The sequence below is a fragment of the Rhinoderma darwinii genome, unplaced genomic scaffold (assembly GCF_050947455.1).
Source record: "Rhinoderma darwinii isolate aRhiDar2 unplaced genomic scaffold, aRhiDar2.hap1 Scaffold_125, whole genome shotgun sequence".
Lineage (NCBI taxonomy): Eukaryota > Metazoa > Chordata > Amphibia > Anura > Rhinodermatidae > Rhinoderma > Rhinoderma darwinii.
In genome coordinates, this window is record NW_027461957.1 from 442,501 (window position 1) to 455,824 (window position 13,324).

Here is a 13,324-nt window from a genome sequence, read left to right on the forward strand (position 1 = left end):
AGGGCGACACAGGATAACGATTGTGACAGCGGTATCTTATATTGTACACGTCCACCTCACATAACCGCCGGCCTCTGCTTCAATAATTCCAGTAAGAGTAGGAGGTTCCCCCGGGGCAAGAATTACCACAGCGGAAAGATGTACAAGACTTGTGAATGTTGTTATTCCCATATCCCATTACACCTGGGTTCTCATGGCTAGGTATTGTGGCTGTTTTTGTCATAAACTTCCAAATCGGACAACACACAGACACACACACACAGACACACACACACACACACACACACACGCACATACATACACACACACACACACACACACACACATATACACACACACGCACATACATACACACACACACACACACACACAAACACACACACACAGACACACACACACGCACATACATACATACACACACACACACACACATATACACACACGCACATACATTCATACACACACACACGCGCGCGCGCGCGCACACACACACATACACACACGCACGAAACACATACACACACACAGACACATACACACACGGACATATATACACTCACACACACAGACACACACACTCACATACACACACACACACGCACGCACAGACACACACACAAACAGACACACACAGAGACACACACGGATCTGTATTGCATTATGGGCCTACACTGTTCCTCTAATTTTACACATTCCGTAAGAAGAAAAGAAAATGTGTCATGCTCCACCACACGCCATAGGGAGGATATGGCGTCTCATTAAAGCACCGCACGGCGACAGAGGGTAAAATACAGAATTGTAACTTGTCAGATATGCAATACATGTTAGAGGCTTTAGTACTTGCTGTAAGAGGTGTAAATGGAAGTCTTCCCAGCTCATGATTCATCAAAACTCTACACAGGTTAGGCTCTGTTCACAACACCATTAGAGCCCGAAACCTCACTGACCCATTAGAAGTCAATGGGATCTTTTACACAACGGATCCATCATGATTGTCATAGCTCTGTCAATAAATCCTAGGATTTGTACCAGTCTAAATAAGAGCCAAGGCTTGATATGGAATCAATCATTTCAGTTTGTGAGGGTAAATAATAGTTTTCTAGGAGTCCTAAGCTGCATCCACTCCCCCACACCAGCCAAAATGGCTCCATTACCAATACCAGCAGAGTGCCCCATAAACAGTGCCAGTAGAGTGCCCCATAAACAGTGCCAGTAGAGTGCCCCATAAACAGTGCCAGTAGAGTGTCCCATAAACAGTGCCAGTAGAGTGCCCCATAAACAGTGCCAGTAGAGTGCCCCATAAACAGTGCCAGTAGAGTGCCCCATAAACAGTGCCAGTAGAGTTCCCCATAAACAGTGACAGTAGAGTGCCCCATAAACAGTGCCAGTAGAGTGTCCCATAAACAGTGCCAGTAGAGTGCTTCCCTGCGTGCAGCCACAAGCAGGAGCTCAATGATACATGTTTACACAGCTACCATGCGGCCATAGAAATAAATATGCAGCAAGAGCCCCTGCTCTCAGCCGTCAGGAGACTTTCAGGAGACCTCCTTCTCTGCCGGGAGATTTCTTGTAGACTACTGGACAATCCTGGAGAGTAGGCAAGAATGACGTCTATGTGTTTAGTCAGACACAAACCCAAAGCACATTATTAACACCTTCCCATCTCCGACATTTTTTTATTCACATTTTTTCCTCCCCACCTTCCAAAAGCCATTTTTTTTGTAGAAAAAATTCCTTATTTTGCTGCGTTTTTTTTCCAAGTCTGTGAGATGGTGACATTTCCTCTGAAAAACGCAGGAATTCAGTCCACTTTCCGCAATTTCAGGACTGACATTTTATGCAGCGTGTGGATAACATTCGCTCATTCACACCCACTTTGCTGCTACTGTATTCCGCTGCGTATTATCCGTTCGCAATTCCGAATGGAAAATACGCAGCCATTTTTGTTACGTGTGGACAAGCCCTTACAAGGAGAAAATTCATTATTAAAAATAAAATTTGTTTTGTGTTGCCATATTCTGAGACATAACTTTTTGATTTTTCCGTCTATATGAGGGCTTATTTTCTGCAGGCCGAGCTGTAGTTTTAATTTGTACCATTTTGGGGTACATAAGACTTTTTGACCACTTTTTATTAAATTCTTTTGTGGGATACGAGGTGACTAAAAAAATAGGCGATTTTGGGGTTTTCATTTTATATTGTAACAGTTTGGACTTTTACAGGTGTCGCGATTCCAGATATGTTAAAATAAAAAATCCACTGCTTTTGAGCGAAAATGTTTTTATTTTTAATATTCTTTTGGTCTATGTAAAAAAAAAAAAATGAACAGGGAGATGTGCTGCCAACAACGGTAATATTTTCGGCTGCATAAACGTTACAATCAGCCAATGAACGAGCGTTATACCCAGAAAAGGAGTATACAGTTACTCACAAAAGATAAAGAATAAAATCAAAATATACAACCCATCAAACCAAACCAAACAACAATCCCCAGTAGAAGAGTAGAAGCCCTAACATTTAATATAAAAATGGAAGAATACCCAAAATACTGCAAAGGGAGATATCACTGGCAATATTGTTCACAACCTGTGCAAAGCCATACTATAAGAAAGGCACAAATTATACCTTCTCATTCAGGCCCAAAGGAGCTTGGGTGCGTAACTTTATGATCCAACGACATTCAATTTGCTCATGACGTTTGGCTAGATTCCCTCCTCGGGAGCCCAAAGAAAGTTTAGCAATTTCAGGAACTTTTAAATCCTGACATCTGCCCTTGTGTTTCTCCCTAAAGTGCTTAGGTATTGGTTTAAATTTGATGAGTTTCTGAGGGTCCAATTTCACTGCTGCCCTGATATCCTTGGCATGTTCCTGGGTGCGTACCCTCAGATCTCGTGTGGTCATACCCACGTATATCAAACCACAAGTGCATGTAGCGCGATATATGACCCCCGTGGTACTGCAATTAATGACGTCCACAATTTTGTGTTCATCACATCCTGATGAATCACAAAATGTATCTGTCCTAACAATCATGCTACAGATAGAGCAGTGGCCACATGGGAATGAGCCCCACTTAGGGCCCGATGACACACAGGGAGGTACATAATGGCTTCTTACTAACATGTCCTTTAGTGTTCTGCTTCTTTTAGCCACCATCAATGGTCGGTGTGGAAGAACACCCCTAAGATCGGGATCATTCTGCCATTGTGTGTTAGAGTTGGTTACAAATCTGACCAGATTTCCTTTGATCTACGTACCTTTTGTCTCAACAGAATGTCCCGATTAGTACTCCTTGCTCTTTGGCATCCTTTTTCAGCATCTATATTTCTGTAGCCACGTTGTCTTAATCTCGGTTTCAGATTTGAGGCCTGTTCTTTAAAATTCCGATGAGAATTAAATCACTCATTTAGCCCTCAAGAATTGGCCTGTCGGGATGGAACGCACAATATGAGGAGTATAAAACGATGATGCGTGCAATAAGGAATTCACCGCTGTTGCTTTCCGGAAGATGGTCGTGCTTAAATGACCGTTATACAAAACCAAGAAATTTATGTCAAGAAATTCCTACAATTTCTTAGGACTGGAAAACCCCTTTAAGCTAAAGGGTTTTCCCACTAAGAACATTTATCACCTATCCACTGGATAGGTGATAAATATATGATCGCTAAGGGCCCCACTACTGGGACCCCCACCGACCATGTACTAACTCCTTATGAAATTTTGTTCGAAAATTACCCACGTTGCCCATAACGCCTACAGACTCAGAACTATATTTGTCACATGACACCCTTGTCCAATATGTGATAAGGCTTCAGAAGAAGTTTTAGGCTTGGTTTACAATGTGCGTTTTTGTTGCGTTTTTAGCATTCTTTTTTTGTTTGGTTTGATGAACTTCCACGTTAGTTTATCTACCAAAACAAAAAAAATTCATGGCAAAAACGCACAGTGTAAACCCAGCCTGAGAGAGTTAAGACTCAGGTGCAGGAGGCTCAACATAAATGTACTGAAGAGACTTATTCCGTTAATCTGTGAAACTTTATAATGATCAATTAGTTTTACATTCTGGTTTATTTACAGTGCTTTGGAGAAGTCTCTTCAAGGTACTGCTGCTGACCATCCTTACTGCCGTGAGGTGTGAAAGAAGAGATACCTGGATCGATTCTTCCTATGTGAAGAAATCTGCACATATTATTTAGACCGACTCATCACCCGTGAGAGAAACCAATTATTACTGGAGACCTGCGAGCAGTTGTAACTTGATCCTCTGTTAGACGGAAAATTCCTTGACCTGGAGGAAAAGATAAGTGGGTCTGAGGATAATATACCGCACAGAAGACCCCCAGGTGAGAAGAAGGAGGTTGCTTCATGTAAGCCCACCTCACATGAAACAGCTGCAACAGGTACTGTTCTTTGCTCCCCTACAAGAGGTCAAGAATAATAGCATTAGATTCTACAGTATTTGATGACAGACAGTCTCCTGAAACTCTGCAATGGCCGACTTCTTCAATCCACTTGGACCTAAACCAGACAAAGGACTATGGAGTTTCATTGCTTGTAGCTCTATACATCATAGTCTATGTATTTCAGCTTTCTGACATCATTCTTTTCTTAAAGCAATCTGACAACAACACTCTTACCAAACAACATAGAATACTCCAACGTGACTTCAGTGAAATACAGGAGTGAATTGTATATTACTGCAAACTAAATCGGAAGTACTGATACCTACGATTATCGACTTTCTGCCATCATTCTTCCTTAACCCCTTCCCTCTTTGGCCGCTTTTGACCTTCCTGACAGAGTGTAAAGGATCTGCCAGGTACTACGTCTGTGTATACTCCCGAGATTAATCAGTCGACACCTGAGGCCAGACCTCTTAGACTGACACCGGCTCCCACCAACCAGGGTGGCAGGCTCAGGAGTGGGAGAGCCTATCGCGGCCTGGTCAGTCGGAGTTAGCTCCGCCCCCTGTTCATTTATACCTGCCGTGTTCTCTTCCTCAGTGCTTGTTATTCTTCTTGGATTCCTGGCCCCACTGCTGCCTTGCTCCAGCCTGCTTCTGCCGTGCTTCTGCCTTGCTTCAGTTCCGCTTATCCTGCTTCGCTTTGCCCCTGGCTTGCTTCCTGCTCCGTGCTCTGCGTTTGTATACTCCACTACATCCTGATCCTGACTGGCTCATTCACCGCTCCGTTTCCTCGCGGCGTTCCGTGGCCTACTGCCTCTTCCCTTGCGTGTTCCCTGTTTGTACTCCCTTGCACTTAGACAGAGTAGGGACCGCCGCCAAGTTGTACCCCGTCGCCTAGGGCGGGTCGTTGCAAGTAGGCAGGGACAGGGCGGTGGGTAGATTAGGGCTCACTTGTTCCCTTCACCTCCTTCTTGCCATTACATAATAACAAGCCCATACCTAGTCTACCATTTCTCCTACGCTGACGCTATCATGGACCCCCTTGAGACCCTGACCCAGCAGATGCAGGGCCTCTCCCTACAGGTCCAGGCCCTGGCTCAGAGGGTCAACCAGGCTGACGCTGCCTTAGTAGTACCCCTCACCTCACCTCTAGAACCCGACCTCAAGTTACCTGACCGGTTCTTAGGGGACCGTAAGACTTTTCTCTCCTTCCGGGAGAGTTGCAGACTTTATTTCCGCCTAAAACCTCACTCCTCAGGTTCCGAGAACCAGCGGGTGGGTATCATTATATCCCGACTCCAGGAAGGGCCCCAAGAGTGGGCCTTCTCCTTGGCTCCTGACGCCCCTGAACTTTCCTCCGTTGATCGTTTTTTCTCTGCCCTCGGACTCATTTACGACGAGACTGACAGGACTGCCTTAGCCGAGAGTCGGTGACCTTACGTCAGGGTAGGAGACCTGTTGAGGAATACTGTTCTGATTTTAGAAAGTGGTGCGTAGCTTCTCGGTGGAACGACCCGGCCCTAAGGTGCCAGTTTAGGTTAGGATTATCTGACGCCCTGAAGGATCTGCTGATTAGCTACCCCTCTTCTGACTCCCTAGACCAGGTTATGGCCCTAGCAGTACGACTTGACCGACGTCTCAGGGAACGTCAGCTTGAATGTTTCAATGTGTTCCCCTCTGACTTCCCTGCGATTCCCCCCGAGGTCCCGTCTCCTCGCTCTTCCACGGAGGACTCGGAGATACCTATGCAACTCGGGGCCTCCATGTCCCCTCGACAACGTAGAGAGTTTCGCAGGAAGAATGGTCTCTGCTTCTATTGTGGGGACGACAAGCATCTACTGAACACCTGTGCCAGGCGCAAGAATAAACAGCCGGAAAACTTCCGCGCCTAAGTGATCATCGGGGAGGTCACTTGGGCGCACAGGTATTTCCCGTTAATATGAAACGCAATCAAATTTTGCTTCCCTTTCAGGTCTCGTTTGCTGGCCGGTCTGCCACTGGCAGTGCCTTCGTGGATTCTGGCTCATCTGCTATAATCATGTCTGTGGAATTTGCTATGTCTCTAAAAATGCCTTTTATTGATTTGCCTTATCCTATCCCGGTAGTGGGTATCGACTCCACTCCTCTTGCTAATGGTTATTTTACTCAGCATACTCCTGTTTTTGAACTCCTTGTTGGCTCCATGCATGTGGAGCAGTGCTCTGTACTGGTGATGCAGGGATTATCGTCCGATCTGGTATTAGGTCTTCCCTGGTTGCAGCTGCATAATCCCACGTTTGATTGGAATACTGGGGATCTCACCAAATGGGGTAGTGAATGCCTGATGTCATGTCTTTCGGTTAACTCTATTTCTCCCCGGGAGGAGGTAAACACGCTTCCTGAGTTTGTTCAGGACTTCGCTGATGTGTTTTCTAAGGAGGCCTCCGAGGTGTTGCCCCCTCATAGAGATTACGATTGCGCCATCGATTTGGTGCCTGGTGCCAAGCTTCCTAAGGGTAGGATATTTAATCTTTCATGTCCTGAACGTGAAGCTATGAGGGAGTATATCCAAGAATGCCTGGCCAAGGGTTTCATTCTCCCCTCGACTTCTCCTGTAGGTGCTGGCTTCTTCTTCGTGAGGAAGAAGGATGGTGGTCTTAGGCCGTGCATTGATTATCGGAACCTGAATAAGGTCACCGTAAGGAACCAGTATCCCCTTCCTTTGATTCCGGATCTTTTTAATCAGGTTCAGGGGGCCCAATGGTTTTCTAAGTTCGATCTACGGGGGGCATATAACCTTATCCGCATCAAAGAGGGGGATGAGTGGAAAACTGTGTTCAACACACCCGAAGGTCATTTCGAATACCTGGTCATGCCCTTTGGGGTGTGTAATGCCCCTGCCGTCTTCCAGAATTTTATTAATGAAATTCTGAGAGATTACCTGGGTAATTTTCTTGTAGTGTACCTTGATGACATACTGGTGTTTTCCAAGGACTGGTCCTCCCACGTGGAGCATGTCAGGAAGGTCCTCCGGGAAAATAATCTGTTTGCGAAGACCGAAAAATGTGTGTTTGGGGTACAGGAGATACCATTTTTAGGTCAAATCCTCACTCCTCATGAATTCCGCATGGACCCTGCCAAGGTTCAGGCTGTGGCAGAATGGGTCCAACCTGACTCCCTGAAGGCGCTACAGTGTTTTTTTGGGTTCGCTAACTATTACAGGAGATTTATTGCCAACATCTCGGTCGTCGCTAAGCCTCTTACGGACCTTACTCGCAAGGGTGCTGATGTCCTCCATTGGCCCCCTGAGGCCGTCCAGGCTTTTGAGACCCTCAAGAAGTGCTTTATCTCGGCCCCCGTGCTGGTTCAGCCCAACCAAAGGGAGCCATTTATTGTGGAGGTTGACGCATCCGAGGTGGGAGTGGGGGCCGTCTTGTCCCAGGGTACCAGCTCCCTCACCCATCTCCGCCCCTGTGCTTACTTCTCTAGGAAGTTTTCGCCCACGGAGAGTAACTATGATATTGGCAACCGCAAACTTTTAGCCATTAAATGGGCTTTTGAAGAGTGGCGTCACTTCCTGGAGGGGGCCAGACACCAGGTAACAGTCCTTACTGACCACAAGAATCTGGTTTTCCTAGAATCTGCCCGGAGGCTTAATCCTAGACAAGCTCGTTGGGCACTATTCTTTACCAGATTTAATTTCTTGGTTACCTATAGGGCTGGGTCCAAAAATATTAAGGCTGATGCACTGTCACGTAGTTTCATGGCCAATCCTCCTCCCAAGAAGGATCCTGCTTGTATTTTACCCCCTGGTATAATCGTTTCTGCCACTGATTCTGATTTAGCTTCTGACATCGCGGCTGATCAAGGTTCAGCTCCCGGGAACCTCCCTGGGGACAAACTGTTTGTCCCCCTGCAATACCGGCTAAGGGTACTCAGGGAAAACCATGACTCCGCACTATCTGGTCATCCTGGCATCTTGGGTACCAAACACCTCATTACCAGAAACTATTGGTGGCCTGGGTTGCCTAAAGACGTTAGGGCTTACGTCACCGCTTGTGAGGTTTGTGCTCGGTCCAAGACCCCCTAGGTCCCGACCTGCGGGCTTACTACGTTCCTTGCCCATTCCCCAGAGACCTTGGACCCATATCTCCATGGATTTTATCACCGATTTGCCTCCATCTCAGGGCAAGTCGGTGGTGTGGGTGGTAGTAGACCGCTTCAGCAAGATGTGCCACTTTGTGCCCCTTAAGAAACTACCTAACGCCAAGACGTTAGCTTCTTTGTTTGTTAAACACATTCTGCGTCTCCATGGGGCCCCAGTCAATATCGTTTCTGACAGAGGGGTAAAATTTGTTTCCTTATTTTGGAGAGCTTTTTGTAAAAAGTTGGAGATTGATCTGTCCTTCTCCTCCGCCTTCCATCCCGAAACTAATGGCCAAACGGAAAGGACTAACCAATCCCTGGAACAATATTTAAGGTGTTTCATCTCTGACTGTCAATTTGATTGGGTCTCATTCCTTCCCCTCGCCGAATTTTCCCTGAATAACCGGGTCAGTAACTCGTCAGGGGTCTCCCCGTTTTTCTGTAATTTCGGGTTTAACCCAAGGTTCTCCTCCGTTTCTCCTGGTTGTTCCAATAATCCCAAGGTAGAGGACGTTCATCGGGAACTGTGCACAGTCTGGGCCCAGGTTCAGAAGAACCTAGAGGCGTCCCAGAGCGTACAAAAGATTCAGGCTGATAGTAGACGTTCTGCTAACCCCCGGTTTGTCGTCGGGGATCTGGTCTGGTTGTCGTCCAGGAACTTGCGCCTTAAGGTCCCGTCCAGGAAGTTTGCTCCCCGATTTATTGGACCTTATAAGGTCATTGAAGTCCTCAAGCCTGTATCCTTCCGTCTGGAGCTGCCCCCATCCTTTCGCATACATGACGTCTTCCATGCCTCCCTCCTTAAACGCTGCTCCCCGTCCTGGTCCCCCTCGAGGAAACCTCCTGTTCCCGTTCTCACCCCTGAGGGGGTGGAATTCGAGGTGGCCAAGATTATGGACAGTAGGATGATCCAGGGCTCCCTCCAGTACCTGGTCCATTGGAGAGGATACGGGCCGGAGGAGAGGACTTGGGTACCTGCTCGAGATGTTCACGCTGGGGTATTGATCAGGAGGTTCCACCTTCTCTTCCCCACTAAACCGGGTCCTCTTAGTAAGGGTCCGGTGGCCCCTCATAAAAAGGGGAGTACTGTAAAGGATCTGCCAGGTACTACGTCTGTGTATACTCCCGAGATTAATCAGTCGACACCTGAGGCCAGACCTCTTAGACTGACACCGGCTCCCACCAACCAGGGTGGCAGGCTCAGGAGTGGGAGAGCCTATCGCGGCCTGGTCAGTCGGAGTTAGCTCCGCCCCCTGTTCATTTATACCTGCCGTGTTCTCTTCCTCAGTGCTTGTTATTCTTCTTGGATTCCTGGCCCCACTGCTGCCTTGCTCCAGCCTGCTTCTGCCGTGCTTCTGCCTTGCTTCAGTTCCGCTTATCCTGCTTCGCTTTGCCCCTGGCTTGCTTCCTGCTCCGTGCTCTGCGTTTGTATACTCCACTACATCCTGATCCTGACTGGCTCATTCACCGCTCCGTTTCCTCGCGGCGTTCCGTGGCCTACCGCCCCTTCCCTTGCGTGTTCCCTGTTTGTACTCCCTTGCACTTAGACAGCGTAGGGACCGCCGCCAAGTTGTACCCCGTCGCCTAGGGCGGGTCATTGCAAGTAGGCAGGGACAGGGCGGTGGGTAGATTAGGGCTCACTTGTTCCCTTCACCTCCTTCCTGCCATTACACAGAGCCTCATTTTTCAAATCTGACATGTTTCACTTTATGTGGTAATAACTCCGGAATGCTTTTACCTATCCAAGTGATTCTGAGATTGTTTTCTCGTGACACATTGGACTTTATGTTACTGGCAAAATTTTCCCGATACATTCAGTATTTAATTGTGAAAAACACCAAAATTTAGCGAAAAATTGCAAAAATTTGCATTTTTCTCAATTTAAATGTATCTGCTTGTAAGACAGGCAGTTATACCACACAAAAATGTTGCTAACTAACATCCCCCATATGTCTACTTTAGATTGGCATCGTTTTTTGAACATCATTTTATTTTTCTAGGACGTTACAAGTCTTAGAACTTTAGCAGCAATTTCTCACATTTTCAAGAAAATTTCAAAATGCTATTTTTACAGGGGCCAGTTCAGATGTGAAGTGGCTTTGAGGTCCTTAGATATTAGAAACCCCCAATAAGTCACCCCATTTTAAAAACTGCACCCCTCAAAGTATTCAAAACAGCATTTAGAAAGTTTCTTAACCCTTTAGACATTGCGCAGGAATTAAGGCAAAGTAGAGGTGAAATTTACAAAGTTCATTATTTTTTTCCAGAAATTCATTTTGAATCCATTTTTTTTGTACCACAGAATGTTTTACCCAAGAAATGCAACTCAATGTTTATTTTCCAGGTTCTGCAGTTTTAGGAAATATCCCACATGTGGCTCTAGTGTGCTACTGGACTGAAGCACCGGCCTCAGAAGCAAAGGAGCACCTGGTGGATTTTGGGTCTCCTTTTTATTAGAATATATTTTAGGCACCATGTCAGCTTTGAACAGGTCTTGTGGGACTAAAACAGTGGAAATCCCCCAAAAGTGACCCCATTTGGGAAACTACACCCCACAAGGAATTTATCTAGGGTTGTAGCAAGCATTTTGACTGGCCAGTTTTTTTGCAAAAATTTTTGGAACTAGGCCATGAAAATGAAAATCTACATTTTTTCAAATAAAATGTATGTTTAGCTAATTTTTTTTCATTTCCAAAAAAACTAAAGTAGAAAAAGCACCACAACATTTGTAGAGCAATTTCTCCCGAGTAAAACAATACCCCACATGTGGTAATAAACGGTTGTTTGGACACACGGCAGGGCTTAGAAGGGAAAGAGCACCATTTGGCTCTTGGAGCTCAAATTTAGTAGGAATGGTTTGCGGAGGCCATGTCGCATTTGCAAAGCAACTGAGGGGACAAAACAGTGGAAACCCCCAACAAGTGACCCCATTTTGGAAACTTTACCCCTTGAGGAAATTATCTAGGGGTATAGTGAGCATTTTGACCCCACAGGTTTTTTGCAGAAATTTTTGGAAGTAGGCTGTGAAAATGAAAATCTACATTTTTTCAAATAAAATTTAGGTTTAGCTAATTTTTTTTCATTTCCACAAGGACTAAAGGAGAAAAAGCACCATAAAATTTGTAAAAACATTTCTCCCGAGTAAAACAATACCCCACATGTAGTAATAAACGGCTGTTTGGAGACACGGCGAGGCTGAGAAGGGAAAGAGCGCCATTTGGCTTTTGGAACTCAAATTTAGCAGGAATGGTTTGCGGAGGCCATGTCGCATTTGCAAAGCCCCTTAGGGGACAAAACAGTGGAAACCCCCAACAAGTGACCCCATTTTGGAAACTACACCCCATGAGGAAATTATCTAGGAGTACAGTGAGCAGTTTGACCCCACAGGTGTTTTACAGAACTTATTGGAAGTAGGCCGTAAAAATGAAAATCTACATTTTTTCAAATAAAATGTAGGTTTAGGTATTTTTTTTTCATTTCCACAAGGACTGAAGGAGAAAAAGCACCATAAAATTAGTAAAGCAACTTCTCCTGAGTAAAACAATACCCCACATGTGGTCAGAAACGGCTGTTTGGACACACGGTAGGGCTCAGAATGGAACTAGCACCATTTGGATTTTGGATAGTGTCTGGGCGCCATGTCACATTTGCTGAGCCCCTGTAGTACTAATACAGTGGAAACACCCCAAAATTGACTCCATTTGGAAAACTGCACCCCCTGAGGAATCATCTAGGAGTATAGTGAAAATTTTTATCCCAAAGGTTTTTTGCTGAATTAATTAGAATTAAGCTATGAAAATTAAAAATAATTTTTTTTTCCAACAAGATGTAGTTTTAGATCAACATTTTTCATTTTTACAAGGAATAGAGAAGAAAAAGCACCACAACATTTGTAAAGTAATTTCTCCCGAGTACGGTAACACCCCATATGTGGTTATAATAGGCTGTTTACGTATATGGGAGCATTCAAAAGAAAAGGAGCGGTATTTATCTTTTGGAGCGTAGATTTTTCTGGAATGGTTTGCGGACGCCATGTTGCATTTGCAAAACCCCTGATGTACGAAACAAAAGTGACCCCGTTTTAGAAACTACACCCCTAAAGGCATTTATCAAGGGGTTTAGTGAGAATTTAGACTCCACAGGTGTTTTTCTGAAATGAATACGCAGTGGATGGTGCAAAGTGAAAATTGCAATTTTTCCACTGATCTGCCCATTCACTGCACAAGATGTTGGGCCCCTAGAGAATCTTACCCCATAAATTGTTAAGCGGGTTCTCCCGGGTATGGTAATGCCTTACTTGTGGCCATAAATTGCTGTTTGGGCACACTGTAGGGCTAAGAAGGAATAGACCGCCATTTTCAGCATGGATTTTGCTTGGTAGTTTTGTTTGAGTTTTGCTGGTATTTCAGTTTATAATGTGGTGGCATATGTAATCTGTGCGGAGAACATCAGGGTATATGTAATATGTGCGGAGTATATCAGTGGTATATGTAAGCTGTTCGGAGTACATCAGGGTATATGTAATCTGTGCGGAGCACATCAGTGTATATGTAAACTGTGCGGAGTACATCAGGGTATATGTAATCTGTGCGGAGTACATCAGGGTATATGTAATCTGTGCGGAGTACATCAGGGTATATGTAATCTGTGCGGAGTATATCAGTGCTATATGTAAGCTGTGCGGAGTACATCAGGGTATATGTAATCTGTGCGGAGTACATCAGTGTATATGTAAGCTGTGCGGAGTACATCAGGGTATATGTAATCTGTGCGGAGTACATCAGGGTATATGTA

General features: G+C 45.4%; 1 long non-coding RNA gene across 3 annotated transcripts in view; it reads left to right on the plus strand.

Moving 5' to 3' along the window:
- Positions 1 to 13,324, plus strand: part of LOC142699071 (uncharacterized) — a 246,420-nt gene that overhangs the window by 14,434 nt on the left and 218,662 nt on the right. For 2 of the 3 annotated variants that reach the window (XR_012865967.1, XR_012865969.1), the window contains one exon: positions 4,078 to 4,734. The exons of the other annotated variant lie outside the window; for it this stretch is intronic. This is a non-coding gene — a long non-coding RNA (uncharacterized LOC142699071). Of the gene's footprint in view, positions 1 to 4,077; positions 4,735 to 13,324 lie in introns of those variants that run through there. 3 annotated transcript variants of the gene reach the window in all.